Source organism: Crocuta crocuta, unplaced genomic scaffold, assembly GCF_008692635.1.
Source record: "Crocuta crocuta isolate KB4526 unplaced genomic scaffold, BGI_CrCroc_1.0 scaffold216, whole genome shotgun sequence".
NCBI lineage: Eukaryota > Metazoa > Chordata > Mammalia > Carnivora > Hyaenidae > Crocuta > Crocuta crocuta.
Window position 1 is genome coordinate 11,635,097 of NW_027531504.1, and position 25,182 is coordinate 11,660,278.

The 25,182-nt window shown below is 36.1% G+C and overlaps 1 long non-coding RNA gene across 2 annotated transcripts in view; it reads right to left on the reverse strand.

The window, feature by feature from the left end:
- LOC144238443 (uncharacterized) overlaps positions 1-25,182 on the reverse strand; it is a 261,342-nt gene that overhangs the window by 98,870 nt on the left and 137,290 nt on the right. For both annotated transcript variants that reach the window (XR_013337120.1, XR_013337119.1), the window contains exon 2: positions 4,121-4,274. This is a non-coding gene — a long non-coding RNA (uncharacterized LOC144238443). The remainder of the gene's footprint in view (positions 1-4,120; positions 4,275-25,182) is intronic.

Here is a 25,182-nt window from a genome sequence, read left to right on the forward strand (position 1 = left end):
CTGTACATATAGACACATATAACAAGGATATACACACACATTATTTGCCTTAGGAAAAATGGCTTCTTGAGAGCATGGACCATGTATAATATTTAACTTTTTAAAAATCATCCACTGATTTTGTCTTATCCCTGATAACTGATCCTCAATAAATACCTAAATTACTCTCTTTGGTGAATGCTTAAACTGACAACTCCTTATTCCCTTCAGCTTCATTTTATCTATGAGTTTTAGATCCTAATCCATCTCCCGCTTTCAGACAAAAACTTTATTTATTTATTTATTTATTTATTTATTTTTTACAAATAGTTTATTGTCAAATTAGTTTCCACATAACACTCAGTGCTCATCCCCACAAATGTCCTCCTTCATGCCCATCCCTCCCTCCCCCCCACATCCATCAGTCCTCAGTTTTTGTCAGCATTCAAGAGTCTCTCATGGTTTGCCTCTCTCCCTTTCCCCCACCATTTCCCCCCTTCTTCTCCCCCTTGTTCCTCTGTCAAGTTCCTCCTAATCCTCCTATACGTGCAAACATATGATATTTGTCCTTCTCTGCCTGACTTATTTCGCTCAGCATAACACCCTCAAGGTCCATCCATGTTGCTACACATGGCCAGATTTCATTGTTTCTCATTGCCATGTAGTATTCCATGGTATAGATAAACCACATCTTCTTGATCCATTCATCTGTTGATGGACACTTAGGCTCTTTCCATGTTTTCAGACAAAAACTTTTAATTTATGTTGAAATTCTACTCAAGACCCCTACTAACAACAATACTGTATAGTGTCTATTGTTTCACAGTTTCAAAGTATTGTCATATAGTCATCTCATTTTTTAATTTCTTAAGCAGTCTGGATTCTCATTTTTCAGATGAGTAGATAAAGGTCATAGAACTCTTTGTGGCTTCCTTGTGATCATTCAACTGAGAAAGAGACATCCAAATCCTAGGCTTCCAAGCCCAGAGCCTATTACATTAAATTGACTCTATGAGAAAATATTTAAAGTGACACCCTCACATTTCATGAGTCTAAATTAAAACAAAAACAAAAACACCTTTGCTTTCACACAACATAGTAAGTGGCTTATGGGCTTTGTAGATAGTCAGACCTGGAGTCAATATTTACCAACTATAAGTCTTTGGTAGAGTTAAAATTAAACTTCCTGAATTTTAGAATCTCTGTATTTCTTTTTTTTTTTAATGTTTTATTTATTTCTGAGAGAGAGCATGAGCAGGGGAGGGTCAGAGAGACAGGGAAACACAGAGTTGAAACAGGCTCCAGGCTCTGAGCTGGCAGTCCGCACAGAGCCTGCCGCGGAGCTCGAACCCACAAACTGTGAGATCATGACCTGAGCCGAAGTTGGACGCTTAACCGACTAAACCACCCAGGTGCCCCAGAATCTCCGTATTTCAAAAAGTGAATAATAACTACCTCAGAAGATCTGTTGTACAGATGGTATGAGATCACAAGAGGGGCTGGCTCACACTAGGCACCCCAAAATGGAAGATGCTATTATTATCAGAGAAATAATCCACATGATTAAGGCAAACCAAGAAAGGACAAGTTTTATATATTTAATTTGTTCAAGGAATCATCAAGGAAGAAATGGAAATTAAATTGGCTTTTAGAGGAAGATTAGCTCTCTGTTGGGCAAAAAGAGAATTACAGACAGAATTCTGTTTCCAGAGGCATTGAACAAGTAAAGACAGGAAAGATAATGGTGAAAATGGAGGACAATGAGATGACCAGTCCAACCAGAGAATACTTATGTTGGGCAATAAAGGAAATAAGGCAAAATAGTGAGATGAGGGGCACCTGTGTGGCTCAGTTGGTTAAGCATCCAACTTTAGATATCAGCTCAGGTCATGATCTTATGGTTTGTGGGATAGAAGCTCACATCAGGTTCTGTGCTGACAGCATGGAGCCTGCTTGAGATTCTCTCTCTCTCTTTCTGTCTCTACTCTGCTCACTATCTCTCTCTCTCTCTCTTTCTCTCTCTCAAAATAAATAAATAAACATTTAAAAAATAGTGAAATGAAATCAGTTTAAGGGATTTGGAGTCCATGTTGGAAAAAGGTGACTCTTAATTTGCCTTCTTTTAACTTCTGAAGCAGGGTAACATAATAGAAGTAATGTTTTAGGGAAAGAGTTCTAAATCTTAGTATATGTTGGGTGAAAGAGTTCAAAACAAAACCAAGGCAAAGGTTATTGCAATTGCTAGAACAAATGTAAAATGGTCAGATTAGCTTAGTAGAAAGCAGACAAAATACTTCCTAGTATGTTTCTTCAGATATCCTACTAGAACTTCAAGATCAACCTTCCCACACCTGCCTCAAATATGACTTCTATCCTTTGTTATCTCTCCTTGTCCCGCCAATCACTTTGTTACCCAAATCTAGGAATTATCTTTAATCCTTTATTATCCCATTAAATCAAACACTCAGTCATGTAATTCTGTCATTTCTTCTTGGTAAATATCCTCTATTCCAACTTCATGACCACTGCAAATATTCACTGAACATCTACTGTGCAGTAGGCACTGGGATACAGGGTGGACATATGGCTTATGGTGTAGCACAGAAGGCCAATATTTAGCAGATACTCTGGGTGTGATCACTGGTACAGAGAAGTGTAACATCCTATTGTGTATTACAGGGCTGTGAATCCTGAGCTGAAGGGTCAGTGAAAGTTTGTCTGGAGAAGTAATATTAAAACTAAAACCTAAAAGATGAGAAGGAGTTAAGTAATTAGAGAGAAGAAAAAAAATCCAGAAAGAAAGGAGTATCATCTGCAGTGGTCCTGAGTCAGTAAAGGACATGGCAAATGTGAGAAAATCAGAAAATTTCATGGAACTAATAGATTACCTGTTCTGTGTATCTTTCACTGAACTACCAACATAATTTTCTCATTTTCTCTCCTTTTCTAGAACTGCTCACATCATTTTTTTTCACCTTGCTTCTAAAGTGACCTTTCTAAAATACACAAATTCCGGAGGGAGAGGGCAAGATGGCGGAGAAGTAAGGAGCTCCGTACTTGCACTCGCGCCCATACATCACACAGAAAAGATCTGAAGCCANCAATGGTTCCCCACTGCCTACTCAATAGAGTTCAAATCTCCAGTAAGGTACATGAAGTCTTCCAGCTCCTTCCATGTATCTTTCACTGCAACCAACCCAAAGGGCCAATGATAATATTTTTGTCTTTTCAAATGAGTCATACCTGTTCACCTACTGATACTTTTGCTAAACACTATTTCTCTAATCTAGAATGCCTTAGTCTATTGGGAAAACTCCTACACATCCTTTAATGGAACTCATGTCCCATGTTCTTTACTTTTTTGTTTGTTTGTTTTGTTTGTTTGTTTTGAGAGAGAGAACATCCGTGCACACATGCGAGCAGTGGGAGGCAAAGAGAGAGAGAGAGACAGAGAGACAGAGAATCCTAGGCAGGTTCTACACTGGGACTCGTTCAATGTGGGGCTCAATCTGACGACTGTGAGATCATGACCTGAGCCAAAATCAAGTCAAATGATTAACCAACTGAGCCACCCAGGCACCCCTATGCCATGTTTTCTAAACAAGAGGTCAGCAAACTATAATCCATAAGCCAAATCCAACCTTCTGTCAATGTACTATTTATTAGCTAAAAATGTTTTTAACATATTTTTAGAAGTTGAAATTTTGAATATTCTTCTTTAAGAAAAATGAATATTCTTCTTAAAGAGAAATATTTTGTGATATGTGAATATTATATTGAATTTCAATGGCCATACATGCAATTTTATTGGAATGCAGCCATGCTCATTTGTTAACATATTGCCTGTGGCTGCTCAATACATATTAAATGGACAAATGAGTGAATGTAAATGGGGTCATGGCCATGGAAGATGAGAATGACTGTGGACTGTGTTGAGCACTAAACTGATATTTAATACACACATCACAAATTTGTGCTGCTTTCCTTTATGACTTTCAGCTGCATTTTTAAAATGTAATAAAACAAGAAATTACTTGATTCAAATGCCAGAATACGTAAGAAATATTTGACTAAACAGGAAAGACTACATTGCATATTAAGGTCTTAGAAGCTCTAGTAACTAATTCTAAACTTTTATTACCTGGAGGACCATTTCTTGACTTTTATGGGAGCCATTCTGGGAAGTATATTCACACTTGCTGATGCCTTTGTGTACTCTTGGGCTAACTTCTCATTTCATCTTTTCTTACAGCTGACTTATTTGCCTTCTGCACATGAGACTGCATTTAATTAGGCTGAAAAGCAAGAATAGATATTATCACAATGTAAGAAATGTAAAATAATCCCTACACTTAAAAGAAACACACACACACATACACACACACACACTACACAGAATATGTAGGGGAGAAATTTTTCTCAGCTGTTAATGCAATGGAGACCTCAGCCTCAATATAGGAAATATCTATTGCTGAGATTCAGACCAGGCTAGTTATGTTCATTGAAATGTTGAAATGGGATCTCCAGAGATTTCTTTCCATGAAGGATTTGTGAAGCTCCCTGGGAATTAATTCATTCTGAGCAAAAAGAGAGTTGGAAAAACAAGTTTAAGGCAGTGGCAGAGCTCTGACAGGCACTGAGGAGAGATGAGTCTGAGAATAGCAGGGCATTGGCCCTAACTGTCTGCCTGAGCAGACTCCATGGACTCATGTCTAGTCCCTAGATATGAACGTTAAACACCAAAGGATACTTTCTTAGAACCTCCATATGATGTGGTTACAAGCAGCACTGCTTTAGGTTCTCTTTAAGACAATGCATGAAAAAAAAGTGGGTATGGAGAAGGAGAAAGGCTTTTTTCTCTCTCGGCAGCCTTGAGACTGAAACATATCCATGTCTCAGTAGCAGTGACAGGGGCACAGAAAGTAACTCTGGCCACTTACAGAGGCACCTACAGAGGAGTTCTGTGGAAATAAAGTTGTACCCAGTACAAGTATTAGCATAAAGTCAGAACCAGGGCCTGTAGAAACACAGAAGGGGACCATAAAAATTTGGAAAGTCAAAAGTTTCCTAGAGGGTGGAATAGCTAACCTGAGACTAAATGAAGGAGTGGGGGAGGTAGAGGAACATCTACTACAAAGGCTTGGCCATGATGAAGGTCATGGCCCATTTGGGAAACTGCAACCCATTTAATTCTGACCACAAAGCTTTAAAGTGGGTACAATTATTATCTTCATGTACAAATGAAAAACTGAGACATGGAGAAGTTAAGTAGCTTGCCTTAAGTTATATAGCTTAAAAGTCACAGATCTAGGATCTAAACGCAAGCAGTATGACCCCAGGTCTGTCATCCTGTGGAGGCACTGTGTAACATGACTTGTTTAGTCCAGGACCTCATTACATAATAATTATACTGAACAGAGGTAGTTTTGTTGAATTTTGTTCAGTGAGTCTTAAATTTCAAGTAAGCCATTTCCCCCCCAAGTCCCCCTTTAGGAGAAAAGGATATTTAAAAGTATACCAAATGGTTTTAGAAATTTAGTCAAAAGCTGATGCACACCATATATATAGAATCAGTCCTTTTAAAAAGTGTATATTCATAGCAGCACTCTCAACAATAGCCAAAACATGGAAGAAGCCTACGTGTCCATCAATTGACGAATGGATCAAGATGTGGTTTATTCAAAAAAAAAAAAGGACGCCTGGGTGGCTCAGTCGGTTAAGTGTCCAACTTCGGCTTAGGTCATGATGTCGTGGTTTGCGGGTTTGAGCCCCGCGTCAGGGTCTGTGCTGACAGCTAGCTCAGAGCCTGGAGCCTGTTTCAGATTCTGTGTCTCCCTCTCTCCCTGACCCTCCCCTGCTCATGCTTTCTCTCTCTCTCTCTTTCTCAGAGATAAACAAAACATTAAAAAAAAGAAGAAGAAGATGTGGTTTATCTATGCAATGGAATACTACAAGGCAATGAGAAAGAATGAAATCTGGCCATTTGTAGCAACATGGATGGAACTTGAGGGTGTTATGCTGAGCAAAATAAGTTGGGCAGAGAAGGACTGATACCATATGTTTGCATGTAGAGGTGGATTAGGAGGAACTTAACGGAAGACGATGGGGGAGGAGAAGGGGAAAAATAGTTGGGGAGAGGGAAGGAGGCAAACCATGGGAGACTCTTGAATGCTGAGAACAAACTGAGGGCTGATGGGGGTGGGGAAGAAGGGAAGGGGGGTGATGGGCATGGAGGAGGGCACTTGTGGGGATGAGCAATGGGTGTTATATGGAAACCAACTTGACAATAAACTATTTAAGAAAAAAAAGAATGAAAAAAATTTTTTAAAGTGTATATTCTACACCTTTTACATTTACTACTTTAATTATAATTTTTAAGAGCCGTGATTGGCATCTCCCTTAAATATAAGGAAGCTAAATATCACAGAGGTTAATTATTTTTTCCACTGGTTCCTCAATGGCAAAGCTCAAAGCTCAGACTAAATCCACAATACCCAATGTCCTTGTTTGCTCCACTTTTTCTATTCCATTTTCTCAAAGAGAAAGAAACTTTAATGTGATTGTTGGAAAAGAATCATTCATCAATTAATAGAAACACTGTTTTAGTGTGCACTCTCAGGAGGTGCTATGCTAGATCCTGGCAATATAAAAGGAATGAATCACAGTCATAGTCTTCATAGATAGGCATGTGGAAGGAGACATGAGCACAAGTCATCTCCATACTGCATGAGCAAGCCATCCCCGAAGATGATGTGGAAAAAAAAAAAGTAAACACAAATCTAAGAGAGGGATTCAGGGTTGATTCTTAAAATGAGGTGACAGTTGAGTTGCACCTTGAAATGCTATTCATTTCACCAGACAGTAGGATTCTAGACAACAGAAACAATACATATCAATCATCAATTGCTAATTTAAAAACCGTCATGGGCCAGGGCCCTATGCTGCATACTGGAGTATGAGAGTGGGCACCATAATAAGGTCTCTGCCTGGGTGCATTTTTTATTCCGCTGGGAAATTTGAAGGGTTAACTATGGGTGATTTGTCTTTTAAAAACACAATGACAATGTTTGGTAAGCAAATTTAATTTGGGGATGAGAGAAGAGGAAGGTAAAAATACTTCTGAGGAAATGACACTGATATTAAAGCCTAGAGGATAATACAATCGTCTAAGTGGAAAAGAGAGAAGAAGGAGCATTATGAGGCAATGACAATACCACGTCTAATGGCCCTGAGGCAATAATCAGCTATGCATGAAAATGAGCATGGCTTGGACACAAACAGTATGGACAGAAGCAGCCAAAGATAGCTCTAGAGACGTATCTGTGGTCAAGTAACACCTGTGGGCAACATCAATGAAGCCATTGAAGGGTTCAAAAAGAGAGATGAGTGGAATGATTAAACTTGTTATCTTAAGATTTACTTTGAGTCCACTGGCAAAGCCACAAGGGTGCGAAAGATACTGGATACTCAGGAATTGAAGATAATTGTCTAAGGCTGGAGTTTAGGGCCTGAGGTGAAGAGTCATAGGAAATGCAGGCTGGAGTCAGATCCTGAAAAAAGTCCTTTCCGTCTCAAGACCTGCATTTTATCCAGCAAGGAATGCAGATATTTTGATACCTCATATGCAGGAGAATAAAATGTTCAGATTATAAGAATTACGCCAAGAAGATTCATGTACATCCACAATATTATAATCACTGATATAGATAATGGATTGACAGATTTTATAAAAAGATGGAAAAGAAAAAGAAAAAATAAATCCTGTGCATTTAAACTAACCAGAACTGCCTAGTTATGCTTTCCAGTTATTTGAAGTTTGTTGAAGACTTCAAATGTAAAAAGAGACAGACTCAGACATGGCAGAGAAGGGCAATTAAGACCTTGCCATACAATGCCTAGTGGGATGCACTTTCTATGTGAGCTCCCCAAGGAAATGCCTGGGCATATACCAGAATAGAGCCTGCCTATGTGATGCAACTTAATGCTGCCTCTACTTGCTACAATTTTACTTTATGCTGCTGGGTGGTAATTACAGATTGTTTGATCTTAGTCAGTAAAATACTATTCGATTTCCTCTGAAGACATCAGAGATGTATATACTACAGTAAAAATATTTTCCCATGCCACTATTTGAATTTCAAGCATAGATTTCTACTCATTTAATTTCTAGCTACTTACACAGGCTTTTTGTTTTTACATAGAAACTGAGTGCAAATCAAAAATATAAGAACGTTATTCATGTTGCTGAAGGTAAAGATGGATGGATGTCCAGTAAATACACCTACTTTTATGGAAGTTGCTGTTGATGAAGTTCATTAAGGTTAACTTCTTGGTCAGTCTACACTGGCTGTTTCCCATGACACAGTCTATTTTCTTTTGCTTACATTAAACATATGATGAAAGAGGCATCTACATTCAGAATTTGAGAGTAACTTTGAAAATTCAATGGTATCCTATTGTAATAATTTTCTCAGTCACATATCTCTTACTATCATGGTCCAAATTCTGTCCTTCAATTCATCATAACCACTCATCTTAAAGCAGAGTTTCTCTAAAAAACTGGGAGCAATCCCCTTTTACATCTTCTGGGTCATTATGAAGAGGTGCCATGCTGTTTAACAACTTAGGAGGCTGCTATTGGTAAATGCACTAGTGGCAGTGGTAGACTCAGGACAGAGTCAAAGATCTTGAAATTGTCCAATAATTAAATAATTAAACTTCACTGACTTATTCACAAGGAATAGGAAAGGAAATCACACCTCAAACTCAGTGTCATTGACAACTTGGAAATGTGAATCAGTTTGTGTCCTTGTGAATTTGAAGAAATATATAGCTTTAAATTTGGAAGTTGCATGTTTTCTGTTTGTCTCACCACACTGTATTATGTGGCATTGAAAAGTAAGCTAAATAAATATGATTTTTAAATGTGCATCAAACCATTATTATATATCCATTAAAATATCCATCAAAATCCATTTGAAATAAATGAAAGACTCATCTTTTGTGTCAACTGTCTTCAGAACACCAGAATCTCTTTGAATTATGATGATATGATGTAGGTTTAGTAAGGGATATAATTTGACATAGTTTGTAGTAAAAGTTGAAGTAATATTCTGAAAATGCATTAGTAATAGTGTTAGGATTTGAATTTACTCATCACCATAAAAAGCATTAAAATGCTTTGTTTTGCTGGGTTTTTTTTTTTTTTGAGAACTATAGAAATAAATCAAGAGAAGTATGGCAGCCCAACTTTCATATGGCACATAATCTTCAGGAGAATAGATATGTATAAGTTAAATAATAGAGTGGTTGAATAGTTTTAGAATATAAAAGACCACAGAAAAACAGATGTCATGATGCAAATACATGATTGAATAAGAATCACATTAGCAATAAAGACATGAGGTCATATGTTACAGAGTGCAGTGTGTTGGTGTTGTCAAGACTTCATAGACAAGTTAGAGATTAAGGGGCACTAAAACACTGGTAAAAAAATACGCAGAGGGAAAAGATAGGAATAGGATTTTAGGAAGGGAGAGGAGGGAAATAGAGGGCGGGCATTTTTTTAATACACACAAGGACAAAGAGGAGAAGGGCATCCATCATTAATATCAGGCAATCTAAGTGAATGGGATGCAATTCTCTGGATTCACATGTTTATGCAGGGGAATAACAGGAAGTAGGCTGAAATGTTAGGGAGAGGGAAGTGTGGGACTCCTTTAGTCAAATTCCGTTTGAAAATCTCCATTGGTAGTCTTCCATTTCTCCCAATCTTTGATGGTGTCTGAACTTCAGGTAGATTATGATGGATGATGTGAATTCCCTTGTTCAATTCATTTTCTCCTATGCATACTCAAAATATGGAGCTTGGTACAAATTGGCTTTACTAAAAGAAGAATGTAGATGACTGCAAAATCAGCTTCTGGAATGTGTATCTCAATTTGTCTTTTATCTTAACTATCTGTTGGGCATTTATACTTTGAAATCCTGCCGCTGCTTCCTCTAATCTCCCAAAGTGAAATCATTCCCTGTTCCAGATGCCCATATTCCCTATATTTGTCAGAGGCACTGCAAGGCAGTTTCATCATCATACCTGCTTGGTCTAGAAACAGTTCTATTTAATTTAAGATGACACTATAATTTATCATCCAAATGAAAGAAGTTCTATCAATTAACTACACGAATATACCAGATGTAAATTAGATGGTCCTGGGGAAACCAGGATTAACAATTACCTTATTTAATCTTTCTATCATTAAGTTCTGTCAATTCCTTATTTTAACTCTCTTAAAGTTTCTGCCTTCTTTTTCATCACTTCTGCACCCATTCATACATTGAGTTCTGTAGCACCCTCCTCACTTCCTTGCTAGTGTCAGCTCCTTTCCCTTGTGACAAATATACCTTAAAATCTATTTCCGGCGCCACTCCTTGCTCAAAAATCTTTAGTAAATCTTCAGCAATTCTTCCCCCAAAACTAAGCTCCTCTTTTTATGATCTGCATCTACATACTTGCTGTTGTCTTCTATTACTCCTAACGATAACACTGGATTCCCCCAAAGTATTCTTTATGTTATGTTATGATATGTTTGTTATGTTATGTTATGTTATGTTAAGTTACATTGTTATGTTATGTTATGTTATGTTATGTTATGTTATGTTATGTTATTTTGGTTTTGCAAATGAAACTTGGACAGCCTAGGTTGTTTATATTTACACCGCTACACGTTTTTTTTGTTTTCCTTCTAATTAAACTATATATTCTTTAAGAATTAAATCAATCCTGCTTCCTTTCTTAGAGCCTTCTTTGATACTAAACTCTCCTCCAAACTTAATAACCTTGTGTCTAGTCCTTGATAAACCAGTAAGCTTTTGCATTCACACTTTGGCTATCACTAATACAGCTTTATGTTTTCAAACAAATTTCTGTAGTTAGACTGTTAATTTATTGAGGATAAGGAATAGAGTGTCATGTATCACTGACGTAAAGTGTGTTTTCAAATATTTGATGAGATGTGTCTTTCTCTTCACAATTACTTTCTATTCCCCTCCTAACTGATATTGGCCACTTCTAGAAACAAAACAGGATTTTTAAAAGAAACTGCTGTTTTTATTTCATAATTACCTACTTGATAAAATCCAAAGTAATGGTATCACTTCTTCTTACTAAATGAACTCAATAATCTCTAATACATGGTAGTATTAGTAGTCTATGTCTTCAATGTCTATGCCCAAATAATCAAATCATTCTAGGAAACACGAATAGCTTGCTTCCTTATGCATAATGGATTCATATTTAAAAATTTCCTGACTGAGATTATTCCTGGCAAAATAAATAAATAAAATGAATAAATATGCCTTGTTCCTGTTCTCTTATATCTTTCTATCTTTTGTTTGAATGCCTTATGGAAACCTAAAGCCAGTAGCTGGGATTCTGCTGAGTCCTCTATTTAGTGCAGTGGCCTGACTGTTCCCTTCCACCTCTGTTGACCAGACATCAGTGTTTACGATACATCGAACTGAGGGTGGCTCAGAAACTCTGAACCTCAGGAAAGTGGGGGCCACCATTTCAGATTTTTATGAGCCATCACCAACATGGTTCCTACCCAGAGTTACAAAGGTACAAGGAAGAATGCCTCTTTGTTCTTTCTTTCAATTCCTAGAACCTGTCTTTCTGAGTCCTACTCAGGAAGAGAGGAAAACTTAATATCTTACTTCTGATTTCCATTTTATTTTTCTTGTTATCTCTCAGACATGAGAGGCTCTTTTTTCTAGCTTCCCTCCCTCTTCCTGATTTTAACAGGCAACTGGTTACTCCAAGAGCTGCAGTCTCTAGGTTTGGGCCTGGCATGTGTTAAAAGAGAGAGCATGTCTTCCTTATACATAAAGCCAGCCTTTTATTACTATTATCTTGCAAAGAAGTTAGCCTTACTCTTCTCTTACTCTAGACCTTACAGAGCAAATTAAGATCCATCACTTTAATATTTGAAAACTAAATATCTGGATTATATTAATGAATAAGATAAAGCACCTCTTTTTTTTTTTTTTACTGATAGAAAAAAATCCTTGCAAAATGTACTCTTTTTTTGAAGGCACTGGTTTTCATAGTTAAGCCTGAGGAGTACGTAGCCTTAACACTATTTCTTAGAATTCTACAGTCATAGGTAATAATGTGTGGTTATGAAAATGCAAAGTTTGTGTTTCAATGCTCAATGAAATTACCCCACGTATCTTGAAAGAGGTTAAAAATACCAGCTTCCTATATAGCATCATTTTGAGCAAATAATTATTATTATTGTGTTTTTACTGAAGTATAATTGACATACAATATCTTATTAGTTATTGTTGCTGTTAATTACTTATCTATTGCACACTAAAATTATTCACCCAGAACAATGACATTAATAATATACTGCTAGAATTTTAAGAGATGAGAGCAGCCTCCTGACTCTTTGGTTCTTCATTTTTTCTTTTAATTCAATGCTCATTCATTTGGCATTTTTAAAAAAATCTAATCTGAAATAAGCCCATCATGGGGTGAGGAAAGATGAAAGATAATAAAAATGGGTCCTCTACAAGAGTAGCTCACATAGTTATTGTGTACTGGACATTTTCTTTACTATATTCCTCCTTACTTTCATTTAATTTCACAATACAGTAACTTCCCAAACATATGGCAGATATTTCTTTGAACGAGAAGAATAGCAGAATCTAATAGAAATCTCTATTTTACCAAAGAAATTAATGCTCCATTCTTCATTCATAAATTTTGTTGGTTCATTTAAATATTTGTAATTTCATTCATTCATTCATTCATTCACCCATTCATTCATTCCATAAACATTTATTACATAGTTGTTGTGAGTCAACTGCTGTAGTTGGACATAAGCCATCTATCCTGGCCTTAAAGTGATTTCAGTCTACTGAAATCTACTGTGTGTTAGTATACACAATGATACTATAACAGAGTGCTATGAATGTGAAATGAAGGAGGGGCTACTTTGGTGGAACAGGAAGAAGGGAATGGATAACTTGAATTGATGTTAAGGAATAGAAGTTTACAAAAATAGTTAAGTGAGAAACAGCAATCTTGTCTGAGTAAACTGTATATACACAGAGGTGTGGAGGCTGTGAAAACATAATTTCATTAAGCCTGCAATATAGATTATTCCAAAGACCTTACTGCAATTTTCTTGGGCATAAAAATGTGACAAGGGAAAACATGACGTTGTAAATAAAGGTGAAGAATGGCAATGGAGCCCAGGCCTGGCTAAGTTAAAGTTGTTGTGGAGGAAAGCTTCCAGGCAAATTCCTTAAAAGGGGAGGAGGCTCAGCTGGATGGGCCTTTGCCCTCTTCCCTTCCTGTTCTTCTGGCCTGGAATGTGCAGATAATGTTCTGAGGAAGAACACCAAGGCAGCAAGCAACTGCTAGGGAGGGCTAAGCAGAAAAATGCAAGGAGCCTGCAGCCTCACAGCTAGATAAGCCCGTTGATCCTCCACTGGCTATCTCAGACATATTACCAGAGAGTAAAGTTCCTTAATTAGTTACACCATTGTTTTTCAGGTTTGTGTTACTTGGGCAAACTGATGGGGTGAATCTGAACAGACTAGACAAAGCCGCCCACAATGAGCTGCCAGCAGTTACAGAGTTTGAACGGTGTCTGCTAGAGGTTCTTAGTATTTTTGAGAATACTAACAGAAGTACCTGTTAAACATTTGTGTTTCTGAACCCCCCCCCCCACAGATTCTGGTTCTGATTCCAGTCATCTGGGTGATACATAAAAATTTCCGCTTGACTTTCTGATGCTAGTTCTAAGACTACATTTAAACAGTAAACCCAACAAATAACAAAAACATAAAAACTCTCAGATTTACGGATGTTGAAGCAATTGCATTTGCTGTGAAAAGTGAGACAGGTATTTTTTTGTTTGTTTCTTTTTCTCTTCCTTCCTATTTTCCCACCACACATGGGAAGACAAAATTGCTATCCACACTTTACACAATCCAAATCTAGGACATCTATATCTGGGCATAAGGCTGATGAAGAAAATATCCTGTGTTTAATTTAACAACCCTTAAATAGTGCTTCCATACTACAGGCACTGTTCTAGGAACTTAACAAGTATTAATTCATTTACCTTTTATAAGAACTGTATGCATAGATGTGGAAAGGAGGCACAGAGATGTTAAATAACTGGGCCACACAACTATCAAGCTGCATCTAATCTTTGGCCATCAGAGATTTATTTATACTTCCAACTACTTATCAGGGAGCACAAAAAAATCCCATGATTTATTCAACTATCATGAGAATAAAGACATTAGCACCATATGGCTATTCTGAGACATAAACATCTGGAGAAATGAAGATCTTGTAATAAAAGCATCTAGCATGAATCTGAATCTCCTGGGCTGTGATATTATTTTGACAAGCAAGTTACTTCACCAGCCTAGCTAATTCCCAAGCATCTGTTTCTTAATTCCTTAATTTCTGGGACTTATGAATTTGAAAATACTCAAGGGTTGGGAGCTTTAACCAATATAAATATTATGGGTCTCCAGTAGTACTTCCCCAAATATTTTCTTCCTTAAACAGTTGTTCAACAAGATGTCAAATTTTAAAAAGGCTTCCTGTTTAAGTAAATTTGGGAAATATTAGGTTAGCAAAGTCTTTTATATGCAGGATTTATCAGAACCTTAGTATGAAAAAGCCCACTATAATTTTCCAAGAAGGAAATATATGTAGTATCTCCCAAAAACCTGACCTTGAAATCCCTTTTTTTCTGGGTTTGCAGTGGTAGTAGTCTTCCAAACAATATAATTCTAAAACTGACAGCTTACTGTGTATTCAAATTAAAAAATTTTATCTTGTACAACTTGAAGTAATATTTTTGGCAGAACTGTTCATAAACGATTTTCTGCAAGCTGTGGGTACTCATTGGTATGTATAGTTATGTAGATGATTGAACAGAGCAGGAATAAAGAGAGACTTGAAACATTGCTAAATGTAACTTTATTTCCTTTGCACACACAAAAAAGCACTGTTTTAGAAACAATTTCTAAATATTTGTATTAGTCTCTTAATTCCTTTTAATTTATTATAGCATTTTGTTCCAATTTTTTTCTATTCCTGCCTTTGAGCAGTTGTGCTGTTTTCCCTTTCAGCTCTGCAAGCTGCAGTGTTTTGTGTATTTCCCTGTTTCTTTTTCTTTCTCTAATCATAAAGCTGTAACCGTAAAATGTTAAAATGAAAGATAAATCTCCTTCATCCACCCAGTAGACAATTTTTTCATCATCTGAAGTGGAAGAAGTAATGTATGCAGGACAAAAATCAAATCAGATTTTTCTTAATGAGCGAAATAAGCTGAGAAATGTTATGGAGAAACTGTGTGGTAAATAGTAAATAAATATGCCTGCACTTCTTTACTAAGGAAAAAGCTCTCATTAATGTTGGTGCTTTACTGTTTTGATTTCATCAAACATGAAACAAATTTTTAATTTGATTTTGTGAACTCAAATCTCTGAAAGGATTGCTGGATTTAAAAATGAATACAATAAAGCATTCCTTTCAGATATTTGTCAATTAAATATTTCAGCTGATGAAAAAAGAAAAACTTGTCCTTTTTTTTTAATTTTTTTAATGTTTTATTTATTTCTAGGAAAGAAGAGAGAGACAGCGTGAGCAGGGGAGGATCAGAGAGAGAGGGAGACACAGAATCTGAAACAGGCTCCAAGCTCTGAGCTAGCTGTCAGCACAGAGCCCGACGCGGGGCTCGAACCCACGAACCGCGAGATCATGACCTAAGCAAAAGTCGGACGCTTAACCGACTAAGCCACCCAGGCGCCGCAAGAAAAACTTGTCCTTTAAAGGTGATAAAGAACTGATGAAGCCAACCAATTATCAAAACACTGCTCCTACAGTGTGAGTAAAAAGACTTCTTGGGGCGCCTGGGTGGCTCAGTAAGTTAAGCATCCGACTTCGGCTCAGGTCATGATCTAGTGGTTCGTGGATTCGAGCCCCACGTGCGGGCTCTGTGCTGACAGCTAGCTCAGAGCTTGGAGCCTGTTTCAGATTCTGTGTCTCCCTCTCTCTCTGATCCTCCCCTGCTCACGCTGTCTCTCTCTCTCTCTCTCTCAAAAATAAATATAACATTAAAAAAATTAAAAAAAAAAAAACTCAACCGACTGCACCTGGGTGGTTCAGTCATTTAAGCATCTAACTCTTGATTTTCACTCTAGTCATGATCTTACAGTTCATGAGTTTGAGCCTCACATCAGGTTCTGTGCTGGCACTGAGGGTCCTGCTTAGGGTTCTCTCTCTCTCTCCGTCTGCCCCTTCCCTGCTTGTGCGCACGCGCTCTCTCTCAAAAATAAATAAATAAACTTAAAACAAATGCTTCTCAATTGAATTAAGATTTTCTCTTCTCTGGGGAATATGCATTTCTTAGGGAATGAATGTTTTGGAGTATCATCCTCATGTTGCTTACTCTGCCCTGTGTGTGACTTTTCTTTCTTTCTTTACCCCGCATTTTCATTATTAGTAGTCAGGTCATTTTTTAATATGTGAGATTTGTGTTTGTTATTTTATTATTTTAAGAAAGGAGATGGCTACATATTACTATTAATTGCTACTGTTATTCACTAATTCTCAAATATATAGAGGATACAAAGGTGAATGAAAGGCACTCCAGTTTGCCCAGAGTTTGTCCTATCATTTGGGTTCAGAAGCACTAACAGAATTATAAATCCTATTTGTAAGATTTCCTCTAATAAAGCAGAGTACTCACTTTCTGCACTCCCCTGCTATAAAAATTCCCAGTCCCCTGAATTTTTGTGATGGAATAAGAATTAAGCAAAATATGAATACTGGCATATTTCCCAAGTATCCTGTTTTATTTCTGTCTCATTATCTTTGTACAGATTTTGCCAACCTGTGGTTTCTGAACAAAAAATGGTAATCTCACACAAATAATTAATCAGTCTATCAAAATTTTTCTGCATCTTATTGGAAATGTATCCAAGACCAGTTGGGTAAATCAGAGTTTAATGATATAAAAAGATCAAAATCTTATAATCCCAATCAATCAAAGATCAACAACATATGAAATATCTACTATGTACTTGTCACTAGACTTAATCAGTAATTGATGACTGTGGTTAGTTACCATTTTGCTTGACCTTCATCTGTATTTCTAACTGGAGCAAATTGGGGCATAAATGTACACTCATAGAAATAGAGAGAAAAAAATTTTTTACCCGGATTTTTAAAAAAGTTTGGATTCATAATCTATGCTTTAATTCTAAATCTATATGGTTAATTACCAGTATCATAGCTGTTAGTGTCTAAGGCTATTCTTTTCTTTTTTTTTTTTTAATAGTTTATTGTCAAATTAGTTTCCACATTAAGGCTATTCTTTTCAATACACTAGACACTAGTCATATGTAGTTATTGGACACTCAAGATGTGCTTAAGTCCAAAGTAAGGTGTGCTGTAAAATATACACTAGATTTAGAAGACTTAATACAAAAAAGAATGTAAAATATCTCATTATTTTATTTGATTAAATATTGACATAATGATATATTAGGTCATAAATAAAATATGCTATTGAGATTAATTATTTTCACCTTTTTTTTACTATTTTGGTGAGGGTATTAGAATATTTAAAGTACATATATGGCTTTCTCATATTAATTTAATACATGTAGCTTCCAAATTTAGAGCTTTATATTTTATCAGCGGTGTTCTAGAGCAGTGCTTTGTTTATAAAGTATTTGAAATAATACTATTTATTAATAATGTTTAAGAGGCTAAAGATAACTTTAAAGAGACAATAAAAACAGAATTTTAAGTTTAGATTAAAAGACTTTAATTTTTAACAAATTCTCCCATTTACCTTCGAATTGATGCATACTGAAAACATTTTTTGTTCAATCATAATCTCTAGTTATTTACAATTAAGTAGGAACTTTCCCCCAAGTTATAATAGATAAGTAGCAAAGCACATGTTTTCTATCCTAGTATATATATCAAAATCTCTCACATTATTGGAGTATCTGTTGACATGAAGGAATATTCAAAGAGAAAAATCAACCAATTACAGAGCTATTTTGAAAGAAATCAAAAATTGTATTTACCAATTGCAAGGGAGTCTTTCCCTTGCTACTTGATATATTTAGGATGTCTGATTATAAAACCTACTTTGAAGGCATGCTGTGAACATTACGTGACATGGTGATGAAAAACAAGTAGCATCATGCTCCTCACGGATTTGATGGCAAACAAATGTTAAGCAGGATAATATAATCTCTAGTCCAAAGGATATTTTACTCTTCATCAACACTAATGTCTTCCTGCACTTAGTGTGAAGTTGCTACCATCACTACATGGCCTGGGGGAAGGAACAATGAAAAGTCAAGATTCGGTGCCAAGGAATACACTCTTCCCCCCTAGATGTCTTTCCAAATCCAAAACTCTACCTAAGTGTCAGAATAATCCCTACTTGCCACTTCCTGTTTACATGAAACATTTCTCCATTTATTTTAGAAAATAATTCATCTAATTAGTGAATAAATGTTGGTTTTATGTGAGCTACTTTTACAGTGGACCAGAAGTGAACTGGCAAACTCAATGGGGCACATCGGCATTCTAGATCCAAAGGGGAATGAATGGGCGGCTTTACAGGCAGAAAGCAAAAACTGAAGGTGTTCAAAAAAATATCTCAGATGTTTCTGAAAGGAAGTTGAGGAAAAGGTAGGCCAGATGCCCCTGAGGTTCTTCTCAAATCTAAGCATTTATGATTCTCTGCTTCTCACTTTGATATGTGATTAAGATTTGTAGACTTTATAGTCACCATTTTCATTAGTTAGTTATACACATACATAAGATTTTTATCGATATTAGTACTTTTTGTTGTTTTTCTCTTTCACAGTGTGGTGTGCCTTTGTGAGCTTTCTTTTTCCACGATTTTCACTAGATTAATACCCTTAGTCTGATGACAGTCAAATTTTGCTGGTCTAGAAGTCATTTTTCCTCTTTACAGGATATTTTCATGTCCCTCTGATGTGGACCTAACTGCTTGATTCTGAGTAGGCAATCTCATTTTCCTTATTTGCAAGTGCTTAACGAACTGAGCCTATGATACCGAAAACTGATAAATTATTGATGAACAAATTAGGGCCAAACATTCAATTACTGTGCTGTTGACTTTAAAGTACAGATTCAAAGATGATCTATCTTTAACTTAAAGTGTTCAAATTTATAAAGTAAGTTATGATATTTTTTCCTTAGATATGAACATTATGTAAGCAACAGAAATTAATGTATTTAATTTGATAAACTTGTTCACATTTGACATTTGGAGACTTAAACTTTATTGGCAGTATAAGTATTAGAGCTAGGAAAGAAAGGAGCTTTATTTAGTAGCCAAATGCCAAAACCTTATGTAAAACTCAGATTAGAAATAGAAAGTTTTCTTGCCTTTCAGCAGCTGGTAGAGCCTCACACTGAAGAAATCTTGGCAGATTTTTATGCCAAGTCTACAATTAAGAAGGAGGAAATAATAAATACGGTCCCATATCACACACACACACCACACACATACAAATATACACCCCCCATACTTCCTCTGTCTTCTAAGTGGTTCAGATTTTCAAAAGGAAAAATAAAACATGAATATAAATAATAAAGCATGTTTTCCTCAAAGGTACTAAGATCTGATAACACATTTAAGTACTTAAACTCATAAAAGGAAATAATTTTAAAAGCAATTATATTAGTGAGTGCTAGAGTGGCACAGTCTGAAGAGATAGCCCTCTAACTTTCCACCTTGCCATCCCTCTAGTGAGTTGCATTTAGGAAGCCTTCTGGCATTTCTGCCTAGAATGCTTTTTTCCCCACCCTCCTTTCTTGGCTATAATCATCTAAATCTTGGAGTATGGGAGGGAAAGTGGGGATACTCAAGCACCTACTGTTAAGCATCCCTACCTCTACCTTCTGTGTTTTCTCTACTCGCATGGCAGTAGGGTAGACATTGACCAACCCAAGGAAATGTGAATGAGAGCAATTTACTTTTATTCTTATGTTTGCTTGTATATACCACTTAACTAATTTTCCTTTAGCACCTTGGGGACATTGTTTGCTAACAGCCTATATTATAGCCAAAAAGTCAGATGTCATTTTAGTTCACTTTTTTTTTAAGTTTATTTGTTTTGAGAGGGAGAAAAAGAATGAGAGAGCAGGGAAGGGGAAGAGATAGGGAGAAGAATAATCCCAGGCAGGCTCTGTGCTGTCCATGAAGAACCTGATGGGGTTCTTGATCTATGAACTATGAGATCACAACCTGAGCCAAAATCAAGGGTTTCACATAAAACTGACCAAGCCACCCAGGTGCCCCCATTTTAGTTCTCACTTCTAAGCAACATGTTTTTCCCTTTGAAGTCATGGGCATATATTTATTGTATCTTTTACTGTTTGTTCTCCTATATCTTCTATTATTTTCTTCAATAACTCTAATAGCAGAGAGACTGGCTTTTCTAGATCTATTCTTCATGCCCCTTTAAACCATATAAATGATGTTATGTCAGAATTATTACTTACATAAAAATGATTATAAGATATTGGTGCAATCTGTAGGGAAATATATGGGCAGTAATTAATAACATTTAAAGTAAGCTTACAATTAGATCAAGAAATTATCCTAAAGAATGTCACCCAAAGAGATATCATATAGGAATATATGTACAAATATTTAAGCACTTTTTTCTCTCCTCTCTCTCTTTTCTTTCTTTGCTTTATTTCTTTATCTTTATTTCAATTGCAAAATATATGAATGTTCACCAATATAAGGATGGTTAATAATATGGCACATACATTCTATGGAATAGTATATAACTATTCATAAAATGAATTAGATTTAAACTGCTAACTATATTACTTTCCTTTTAATATTTATAAATAAAATACATTTGGTGATAATGTTATTAATTATACTTGTTTTTATGAAAAAAATAAACAAAAATGGAAGTACATCTAGATAGCTCAGTTGGTTGAACGCCTGACTTCAGCTCAGGTCATGATCTCACAGTTGGTGAGTTTGAACCCTGCGTCAGTCTTGCTGTTGTCCACGTGCAGCCAGCTCCAGATCCTGTGTCCCCTCTCTCTGCCCTTCGCCCACTTGTGCACTCTCTCTCAAAAATAAACAAACATTAAAAAAAAAAAGAAAAATGGAAAAAATAAAGGCAAGAAAGAAGAATGTGGAAAAGAAAGAGTAACTCACAAGTCATATCAAACTTTGACTTTTTCTGATGGCAAAGGTTTTATCTGGTCCTTTTGTGTCCTACCTTTGGTGGGACCTAGTGTTTACAGAATTTCAAGCTGTTTTCATAGAACTACACAGGTAGGAGAAATAAACCCCTTCAAGAAATTTATTAGAAAATTCTGTTTCTGTAACCACCCTCAACAAACCCATTCAGTAGGTGATATCATCTCCCTAAATTGGCAGTCCTTGTTTTTCCAACAGCCAAGTTCTGGGAATAACTACAGAAACTATATTTAGTTTTTTAAACTAATATATATTATATTTAGTGTTTTGAGATGTTTAAACAAGAGGTTTAAACGTTATTAGACTGTTAGTTTCTTTTTGGTGCCATTTTCCATAACAACTTACTAAAATAGTCAGGATTATTATTTTTTAACATCTAGTGATTGTTATCAACTTGGAGCTTAAAGGAAGAAAGGACAGATAAGACTTTATTTCAGAATGTCAATTTGTTGACAGGAGCTAAGAGGAGAACTATCTCTCAAAAGGCACAAGAATGGAGTTTCAGGAACTCTTCAGATCATAAAAGAGTATTTTCAAGTTTGTAGAATTTAACAACTCAGTCATATTTAACGTTTCAATTTCAGAGGATTGGACAAGGAAAAGTAATCAAGTTCAGGATTATGCAGACATCAGAGGGGCACTAAGTATTTGCAGAAGGGGGAGGGTGTCTTAAAATGGCAATGTTAGTAAAGCTAACCTATGAGAAAAATATTAATTTGAACAGGAATATTCCACTTAAAAGAATGACCCATGAGGAAATAATCTTCCTACTTGAAAATGAGTCCAGGTAAGGTTCTGGAAATTCTACCATCTATTGTGACATTCAAGTCCACAGCAATATTTATTTCATCTGCCGGATACTTGGACTAAGTGGAATTCACAAGATTGTTGAATTATAGCCATATATCTAAACAAACAACTGGTACTTTGGCAGAAGTATATAAACATTAAAAATTTTTACATCCATCTTATTTGGGAGTTCCATCGAGATCCAAAGAAGTTCTGTTTACATAATACTAGGAGGTCAGTAAGAATCTCTCAATTATAACTGAAATTATAATAGTTAATACTCTTATTTGTACCTTTCTTGATTTTCAGCTGTTGGGGGTGGTGGAAAGCTGAAACAATTTATCTAAGTATAAACTGTTAAAACGTAGACGAAAAAACCCAATAGAACTGAACCGCTAAAATTAAGTCCCTCATCAGTCACATTGCAAGAGAGGAATCTTGGCCCTTAGAAGCACATCCACTGGCAATCTAATGAAAGCAAAAATGTCTCATGTGGCATAGAATTAAATGGAGTATAACTGTCAGTTGAATGCCTATCAACACTCTTTCCGTCCTAGGTTGTTGAGACCAAAGTACAACTAATCATAAGGAAAAGTCTGCAGGTTGCTAGATTTGAGCCATCATTAGGAACACTAATGCTCAAGCCATGAGCATCACAAAACCTGGTAGGAAATGCTAATGCTTGATTTCAGGAACAGGTATTTGGGTATCTAATTTGCTTGCAAGATGAGGTTTTGAAGTGGGAAAATTGGTAAGTGGAGTAAGATGATGTAGACAATTAGTGAAGAGGTCAATTTCATAAGGCCCAACAAAAGAAGTGATATCTTAAGGAAGTTTTTGCCACATAGTGGAGAAAGCAACATTAAGTTCTCTTTATCATAGGGAGGAAAACAGTAATTCAGGAGCATCACTGGCTTAGATTAAGATGCATCATAGAGTGATAGGGAGAAAAATGAGATAGATGCTGGATTCTCATGAAACTCTGACATTTTCAGCAGACCTCACTTGTTTTGAGGAGAGGAGTCTAGCCTTCATCAATTTTTATCTGAATTAAATAATAAGGAAAAATTCCTTTTACAAGAGGATTCTCCTATTAGTCTATCTGAAATATGGGTGACTCCAAGTAGCTATAATTATAAATCAACCTAATTTTCATTAATATTAGCATTTGCCCTTTAAAAATGAATAAATCAATTGGCTGCCATAATTAAAGCCAATTTTCAAAAGGGGTTGTCCTCTAAAGTGATCAAACCATTCAGTCTTTTTTAAACAAATATTTATTAAATGCCTACCATGTGCCAGGCATTATGACTTCAGTTAAAACTGTCCTTAAGGGTGATGGGAATATTGTGTTCAGGGTAGATTAAAAACTGGAGCAGGTTATTCAACTTCTGGGGAAATTACAGTTTCTCTGTGGTATGAGAAAATCTCTTGGTCCACTTTTCAGAACAATGTGTATATGCTTATAGTGGGCTGAACTTTGTCCTTTAAAAACAGTCCAAGTCCTAACCTCTAGTACCTATAAATATGACCTTATTTTGAAATAGAGTCTTTGCAGATATAATTAAGTACAAAATATCATGATGAGGTCATCCTGGATTTAGAGAAGAAAGGAGAAGACACAAAGAATGTCATGCACAAAGGCAGAGATTGGAAGTATGTATGCTGCCACAAAGCAAGAAATGCCTAAGATTGCTAAAAGCCACCACAGGCTAAGAGAGAGGCAGGTGTGCCTCAGAGCCTCCAGAAGGAATCAACCCTGCTAACACTTTGCTTTCAGAGTCCTGGCCTGTGAGAGAATAAATTTCTGTTGTATTAAAGCTACCTAGTTTGTGGCAATTTGTTCCAGCAGCCCTAGAAACCTAATATATATAATACCCTACATGCAATATTTCTTAGAATATCAAACCCTATGCATGGACTCTCAAAGGGTCCAAAACCTAAAACAAGAACATCTAAATTAGAAAAAGTCCAGGAGACTGTGGCCAAAGGGGATTGAGGGTAACTTGCAACTGTGTCATTTGGGGTAAAGATCAACCAGAAATATTAGCCTGCAAAGGAGATTCATGGGAAGAGACTTGATGATTCTCCTTAAATATTTGGAAAACTTAAATCTTTGGGGTGTCATAGATGGGTGAACATATAATTTATCAACCAAAATGAGGCATTTCTGAGAGTTAAAGGGATATATTATTAATAATTATGTTGGAACAACAGATTTAAATAATCCAAGACTGCCCTGAGCAAAGCAGGACATATGGTCACCCTACACATGGGAGGAAACCAAGAACAAAGAATGGGAGAGAGGGAGAGAGTGAGAAATGTGGCTCTAAATTAGAATACGTTTCTCAAGAAAATAATCCAACCTTTTACTGGATTTGTCTAGGCAGAATATTTTAGAGGAGCAGCTTATTGCATTAAGAAGACCTCTGAAGCCACTTTGAAGTCTTAGGTTATATGTTGTATGATTCCGGCCCCGATCTCAATTTTACCATTTTTAATACATACTCTTAGAATGACAAAATATTGCCTCTGGAGTCTCTCAAGAACTGATTTTGTTTTTAAAATTTTTTTTTTAATGTTTTATTTATTTCTAGGAGAGAGGTAGAGACAGCATGAGCAGGGGAGGGTCAGAGAGAGAGGGAGTCACAGACTGAAACAGGCTCCAGGCTCTGAGCTGGCTGTCAGCACAGAGCCTGACGCGGGGCTCGAACCCACGAACCGCGAGATCATGACCCAAGCGAAAGTCGGACGCTTAACCGACTAAGCCACCCAGGCGCCCCTCTCAAGAACTGATTTTGAATTCTGCCTGTCAGTTTTCAATTATGAGGTCTTAGCAAATATGTTCAACTACTTTGAACTACCGTAATATATATTTCAAAAGATGGTTTAAAGTTTAAATGATAAAATATATGTAAAATTCAGCACAGTCTGACATGTAATAGGTGATTAATAAATAAAAGATACTTTTATCTTAGTAAATAATATATATATGTAACTATGTATGTATTTTGCTACATATGTAACTATGTATTATTTTATTGATTGAGTTAATTGATGTTACCCTTGAATTCTTTTTTTGTTTTTGTTTTTT